The 7,885-nt window shown below is 41.1% G+C and overlaps 2 long non-coding RNA genes across 2 annotated transcripts; both read right to left on the minus strand.

Annotated features, from left to right (window-relative positions):
• Positions 1–1,135: 1,135 nt before the first annotated feature.
• LOC308404905 lies at positions 1,136–3,509 on the minus strand. Its single transcript, XR_013973236.1, has 3 exons — positions 3,362–3,509; positions 1,939–2,052; positions 1,136–1,272 (listed from the first exon to the last, which is right to left on the minus strand). It is a non-coding gene; the product is annotated as an uncharacterized lncRNA (long non-coding RNA).
• Positions 3,510–4,297: 788 nt separating this feature from the next.
• Positions 4,298–6,272, minus strand: LOC308404649. Its single transcript, XR_013973166.1, has 3 exons — positions 5,636–6,272; positions 5,447–5,559; positions 4,298–5,361 (listed from the first exon to the last, which is right to left on the minus strand). It is a non-coding gene; the product is annotated as an uncharacterized lncRNA (long non-coding RNA).
• Between the last annotated feature and the right edge of the window lie 1,613 nt (positions 6,273–7,885).

A 7,885-nucleotide genomic window follows, 5' to 3' on the forward strand; every position in this document is an offset into this window, starting at 1 on the left:
TGTTTGTGTGTGTGTTTATACAATTGCTATTATGTTTGCACTTTATGTGTAATGTTACTGACTGCAGAGATCAGTAAGATGTGTGTATTTTTTATTTATTAGTTTTATTTATTTAATATTATTTTTTAATTGAATGACTGTCTAGTAGTTCACAGATGTCGAAAAACTGAGTGTGGTAAAGCCACTGATTTTTTTTATGTATATTTCTGCAATCTGCACATTGTACTGACTTTCATTTTAATGTTTACACCAGGGTTCCTTGTCAGCACTTTATGCTCAGATGTTTGTAAGCTAAAAATAAACTATTGTGTATGTTCAAATATACTGTTGTGATTGAAGAAGTTAAATAAAAATGTCAGTCATCAATTCATGCATCACCTCATGTCATCATAACAGAGGTCTGTCTTCCAGGAAAGAACAGTTTAAAATTAATGTAATATAGTATTGGCCATACTATATGATGTATTGCTTGTCTTTGTTTAATAATACAGAAGACAAATACCTTAAAAAATAATTGCATATCGCATCGCAATCGCAATATTGGGGCAAAAAATCGCAATTAGATTATTTTCCATAATCGTTCAGCCCTAGGTTAAAGTGGACTAATGTCCTTATTTAATTTAGAATTGTTAAATAAGACATTGAATCCACAAATTATGTTTTTGCTGAATTATATTTTTGTGAAATATCTTGCAAAATAAATTGAAATATATTAATTTTGTGTTATTCAAATATTGCCTAAAAAACAAACAAACAGGCAGTTTAGTATTTTGATAAAGTCTACAGTTAGGGATGATGTTGGACTGGTTACAGCTAACTGATTACTTGGTTATAGGTTACGGGTAACAAACAACCATTTAATCACCTTTATATTAGAGGTGATTATGCTGATTAGAGTCACTCACTGAATTCTACCTTTTATACTAGCTTTATAGTATCCAGGGGTTGGAAATGAGTCCTATATCTTGTTGAATTCAATTGGCTAAATCTGTCACGGGGTTTGAAACGGACTCAGGCGCAGACCAGAAATCCTTGGCAAAGGAGACAGTGCGTTTATTCACAGTATACACACACACACACAGAAAAAGACCAGTTAGAAACAATCACAAAACTCGCAGATTCCGATTTGCAGATTTCAGAGAGACTGACGCTAATGGCTCAACGGTCCAGCGAAGAATGACACAGGTCCGCCATCATAAATAGTGTTTCAATCCGCTGGGATCAACTGCAGGTGTGACGGTGAGCACAGGTGCATGGGCCAAGGGCGGGAGCCTGTAATGAACACCACCCCGGCAGAGGAGAGATGCACGGGGACCATGACAAAATCCACAAAGAGCAGTGAATATCGTAGAAGTACCACAAGTCAACTGATCACAGTCTGTACACAAAGAAAAATCTACTGAGCTCACAAAACAAATCATCATGTGAGTTATTTCTGGGTAATCCTTTTCCTTACCCTGCACCGCTGCCCCTTATCTTAGTGTTCCCCCACCTGCTCAATCCTATTTTAACCCATGGGTCTAAGGAACCATTTCATGATGCAGGTGAACAAAGGGAGAGCATGAAAGCGATACTATGCCCTCTTCAAAAGCCAGAAAACCTTCACATCCCCAACCCTACGATTTATATCAACCATCAGGTCAGCTAATAGCTAGTTCTTTGATATTTTTGCATAGTTATGAGAATGAAACTGAGCTTTTTTTCTAACTCTCTGCACAAAAGAAAATAAGCATGTTTCTAAGAGTGTCAAATCATTAATTTAAAGACAAAGTAACTGGGTTATATCATTAATTCTGCTTGTCTTTAATTAATTATTTGCCCCACTACGAAATAAATTCATGAATTCATCGGGGGGGCGGGGGGTGCAATTGTGTTGCACATAATTATACAGAAAGCGAAATTTATCCATAACACCATTTTTTAAATGAGGCTGCTGACCTTAGGTTCCTGGCATCATCCCACAGTTTCTTCCCTCTGCTTTGAAGCCCGATACGGAGGCTGATTTCAGTGGTTGGCCTTTCATCATTAGTGTGGTTTAAAAGCTCCATGTGACTAACAGGAGGAGAGTATCCAGCATAGCAAAGAGAAAGGGGCATTTATTTCTTATCACAAACTCAACATTCAATCCTTGTTTAGGTCTTTGTATCAGTACTCTCTTTTGGTTTCAGAGGTTTTGTATGCGTTTTTTTAGCAATATGTTTTAGTCCACTTCTGAAAACCAAGAATGAGGCCAGCAGACAAAGACAGTAAGAACTCTGTGCTCTGTTAATGCAGCATACTTCTTTGCTTAGCTGCTTCTTTGATGATATTCAGAGGTCCCATTACTCGTTAAGCTCTCAAATTGTGCATACACCATCTATTTTTGTGTGGGCAGTTTCATGCTCACAGCACTGAATATTATGTTGTCAGACTTCCTAATTACTATACATAAAAGGTTAGGGCATGTAGAGAAGGTAAAGTAGCTGCACTGTTTAGGCATCAGTAGCATCATATTATCGCATATATATATATATATATATATATATATATATATATATATATATATATATATATATATATATACACACACTAGGGGTGCAACAATACACAAAATTCACGGTTCGGTTCGATACTTTGGTGTCACGGTTTGATATTTTTTCGATACAAAAAAAAAAGTTCATGCCTTTTTAATTTGTCATTTATTAAATTTTCACGGCACATTCCGCACCACATCTCTGTGCGTTCATCATTTGTTTGAAGCCTGCTCACCTCCTGCAACTACTTTTCCGAGAATACGTGCTTCTTTTGTGGTTCGGACTCCTTCTGACATTTCTTTGGAGGTGGAGGAACATCACAGTAATTGCTTAAAGGAGCTTGCTTCTTCGACATCTTTAAGAGTTCTAAACAAATGTCTGTCCTCCTTCTGAAAATCTTATGTATGCAAACACGCGTTGCAACTTCTTATCTTGTGCGTGTTTTTTATTTTGACAGCGAATGCGCACCTGCGGACCACTTATGTGCAGCCCTGGTTATTTCGCTTGTCATATTGCAGCCACAGAAATTCTTTTGTCCATGAAACCATAAAGCTGCACTTTCTTTTTGCCTTATAGTCTGATTTGTAATAACTTTTCCGTTTTGTGGTAAGCTTTTCTTTGGCTGTCACTTCTTCACCCTGACCTGTCTTATTTGGCTCAGCAGAACTAAAATATTGTGGCGAGCTCAGACAAAGAGGAGACGGAGGTATCGTTTGGTCTTGCTTCCCGTGAGCTAGCCAGGGAGCACAGCCGTTTATTGACATCTGCAGAAGAACACTGCCGCTAGCTAACTGGGCCCTGTTTCAGGAAGCCGGTTTGGAAAACTCAGAGTGAAAAACGGCACTCACGGTTGAGTAACCCCGAACTGTCCAACTCGGAATATTCCGTTTCAGAAAGGCTGATAACAATTAGTTCAGTCAACGCGGAGTTGCTTTAACCCCAAGTGAAGCGCGCGGACGAGGATACATAAAGCCCTGATAAGCGGAGCACAGATTAAGCGAGTCACCATGGAGACGGAGGGAAAGAAGGCGCGGTCAATGTATTTCACAGCGCTTGAGGCCGAAATTCTGATGGCAGCATATGCCGATAACATGCAAATTTTGCGGAAAAAAGTAACACAGCCACAGCTGCAAAAGCATGCATGGCAAAACATAGCCGACAGAGTCAATGCGTGAGTGTTAATTTAAACATTGATCGAGGGATTTCCACCCATATAACACGTTATTTTATCATATGTTATTTTATTTGTTATTTTATACATTTTATTTTGTGATGTGATGTGAGCGCAGGTGCAACCCAACAGGCCCCAAACGTGCCTGGCAGCAAGTAAAAATGAAATATAAAAATATAGTCCAAACAGGTAAGGTGTAATTGTATTATGAGCCATAGTGCTTGGTCTGTTTGTCCCATGTAAATCAATTGCAGTTAGAGGCTACATTAATTTTCTTTCTGTAAGCACTTATTGAAATTATCTGAGCACATTACAAGTACATATTTGCTTACTCTGTATGCTCAAATGTGACCCGTCATAGCCAACAGAAAAAAAGCGGAGGCCCGAAAAACAGGTGGGGGTCCTCCACCACCACCACCACTCACAGAGGCTGAGCAGTTGGCCCTCAGCCAAAACATTGGGCGCCCTGTGGCCGAAGGCATCTCTGCGGGGACATCCTCTGAGGCAATAACCCCGCAAGACACAAGTGCCTACATAAGGGGTAAATTCAAAATAATACATGATGTGCATACATCCTTTCTTCACAGTCACCTTTGCAGTGCTGCTCATTCATTTGATAAACTCTTTACCATAATGAATTATTTTGTAGTGAAGTTATTTTCCGACTGATTTTGCCTTCCCTCAGTCTTGGTTGTCTTTGAGAGCATAATGACAATGAAGTGTAAGGTGATTGGTATGTTTGTTAATTGCCATTTGGTCCCTTGTAATTTATAAGTGACCTGTATAAACCTCATATTCTATCAGTTGATGGTGATGGTGTACTGCATCTGGTGCAGCCTCCTGTTGAGCCAGACCAACATGCAGTTGTGAGTAATACTCCACAGATTATATGAGTTTACAGTAGAACAGCAATGTTGTCTATTTCTTTACTACAGGAAAATAATGAAGAAACATTGACAGCTGTTACAGAGGAGGAAGCAACAGAGACACTTTATGAGGTTTACATCTTTTAATACTTTGTGTACAGGAAACACAGGTGACCAATAAAGCCAGTTGAACAAAAAATCTGTTTATTCTTCTTTCAACATGTTGAGGTGATGGGTCAAAGGAAATGATTGTGACATATGGTGTCTCTGACTGCGCTTCCATCTTGTATGTCCGTGGGAGGGTCAGGATGTTCATGGTTTGGATCACTGCTGATGTCTGGTTCAGAAGGACAGTGTTCTCCTCTAATTGTGGCAATGTTGTGAAGAATCACACATGCCACAATAATGTCACATGCCCTTTCTGGGGTGACCCTGAGTCTTTGCAGGCACTGGAACCGGGCCTTAAGCATTCCGATAGTCATTTCAATTCTGGCTTATGTCCTGCAATTAGCCAGATTATATCGCTGCTGTGGGCCCGGTTCAGGGTCAGAGTAAGGGGTAAGCAAATAGGGTAAACATGGATACCCCCTATCACCAAGCAAGTAGCCAGTGAACTCTCCTAAGACAGAAGGGTACACTTCAGTTCAAATGTCCCTGAAGCAATTGGTCTTTATATATTTTAAAGTATTCTCAACTCACCATGTCCAAATTTTGTGCTCAGTGTACATTCACGGAATATTTGTGAGTCATGGACAGAGCCTGGCCACTTGGCTTCCACATTTGTGATAATGTTGGCAGCATCACATATGATCTTCACAGTGCAGAGAACACAAATTAGCATCCATTACTATGATGAAATAATTTGTTAGTTTGACATGCTACAGGGAACTATGTACCTGTACATTAATGCTGTGGAAAGACTTCCTGTTCACATAGTCTCCTTCATTTACTGAAGGAGCAATGATTGGAATGTGAGTGCCATCTGTACAGCCAATCACGCCTGGGAACCCTGAAAATAAATGTGCAATTTAAGTAGTAGTCCAAGTATCACCACATCATAAATTAAGTTTCGTTCATCCTGATACCTGCAATTTTGTGGCATCCCTCTTTGATAAATCTTGTGGGTCTATGACCGGGGAACACCACAGACGAGTACAGGAGACGTTTCAGTGCAACTGTAACATTCCTGACTGCCCGACAGACGGTAGCCTTGGAAACGTGCTCAGCGTCACCAATATTATACAGAAAGCTCCCGTTTGCAAGAAACCGAAGTGCAATACAAATAATATGCAATGAACTGAGAGCATGTCCGCGATGTGTCACATGCGTAATATATGGCCTGAGGATGTTATCCAAATAAATTATAGATTGTGCTGAGAAACGGTAACGTTCGCACAGAAAATCATCAGGAAATGATAAAATGTCCAAACGCGCTCTGATCACTCTCTCCCGGCGGAGAGCTCTGCGGAGAATTTGGGCTTCACGATCTACTGGCTCTTCAAGGAAGTGGCACGCCATGTCCGACACTTCCTACTGTCAGGTTTCCGACAAAGGGGCGGAGACAGTCAGGGTTAGTTGTAGTAAACCTGCTAGGGGGCAGGTTAGCTTCACGGAGTGTGTCGTCATAGTGACTCACTGAGGCTTCATCTGAACTCGCTTTGTGAAACCGAAAACCCAGAGTTTTCGTTAACTCAGGGTATACTTACTCAGTTTTTCCACTAAACCGGCTTCCTGAAACAGGGCCCTGCTCAGCGCAGCAACAGCACAGCAACAACAACAACAACAACAACACCACACAGGGCGCCCTCTGACCCCGGAAGGACACACCGTCGCAGCGAGAGGGCGTCACCCGTCACTATGGCAACATAAACAAAACATAACTGTACAAACAGAACCCCGAACAGCCCTGACCTGCTACAATATATATCCTGCTGCTTTTACACACGCACTCACATAACGCTCAGCGATTCTCTGCGCGATCAACCTCTCACATGTTTAAGCTTGCTGCGGGAGATTTCACTTGTCATGTTTGCATACTAGTAAGCTAACGATTGATAAGACTATGTCAGAGGAATTGGTGCGCAAATTATCATCACTCACCAATCAGTGCTGTCGCTCTCTATACACAGTTCGCACGATTGCAAAGTGAAAGCAAAAAAACAAGCGCAAATTCAAACGCGATTTCAATATGTCACATATAGGCAGTGGCTCATCGATGCCAATGACATAATTACCCAGCTACATTTCCGAAAGAATGCAAAAGCATTGACATATATTTTTCCTTCCTACGATAGCCCGACGGGCAGGGCAGAGATAGATTTTGGTAGCCCGACTGGAAAAAATCGCTAGCTCCAGGACATCAGGCAGGCGATTTTGCGATCCCTGTATCTGATTGAGGAATCATTCATCTTTGGAAAAGAGAGTTTATTACAGAGAAATGGCTCTTTTCAAAATAAAAGCTATACTATCCGCTTCTTCTGGGCTTTATTCTCAGCAGCATATTAAACATATCAGGTCCCCATAAGGAGAATCATGTGCTAACGGCTGTCTAAATGACTCGGGTAAAGTTTGTAGCATGCATGCTTGTTGTTTTTGTCTGCTTCTACTTGTCTTTGCACTAGGATGATGTCGGTGTAAATGTGCAGTCATATTTGTTGTGTTCCCACTAGTGCTGTCAGCGTAAATCTCGTTGAAATGAGGTTAACGCCACAACACGGCAAATCTCCGTTAATGAGCTACTGCGGCCAACACCTTAACGAGCTAACTGCGCTAACACACTAGCTCCCACCCATGTAATTGAGCATTGCGTGGCACATCCAACATACTGTTTTACGTTTAATTTGCCATGTTGCAAGGAGAGCTTAACTTCTGTCTTGCTAGCTTGCCCTGCGCTCGGTGAATCTGCGTTCGACTACTCCGCCTAGGCTGCACTGTCGAGCGCAGATCCACTGAGCGCTCAAAACAGACAGCATCGTCAGAAGGAAAGTTGATCAAATAAATTAAAATTTTATTTTGTATTGTTCGATACATATGCGTACCGAACCGAAAGCACTGTATGAATGGTTCAATATCGATACCAGTATCGTTGCACCCCTAATACATACACATGCCAATGGAGCTGTTTAAGAACAGGTGATACGAGCAGCTGTATTTTGAACCAACTGCAGTTTATGGAGGGATTTATGAGGTAAACCATAGAGAAGAGAATTACAGTTCTGTTACTGTTCCAAGAAGATAACACGCTGGATGTTAAAATACGCATGCAATGTTCCCATGCCAGTCATTTGATAATGCTGAATAAACAAAAAAGCCGATCTGCAAAGCACTGAGCTGAT

This window comes from Rhamphochromis sp. 'chilingali' (genome assembly GCF_963969265.1).
Source record: "Rhamphochromis sp. 'chilingali' genome assembly, chromosome: 10".
NCBI classification, from domain to species: Eukaryota; Metazoa; Chordata; class Actinopteri; order Cichliformes; family Cichlidae; genus Rhamphochromis; species Rhamphochromis sp. 'chilingali'.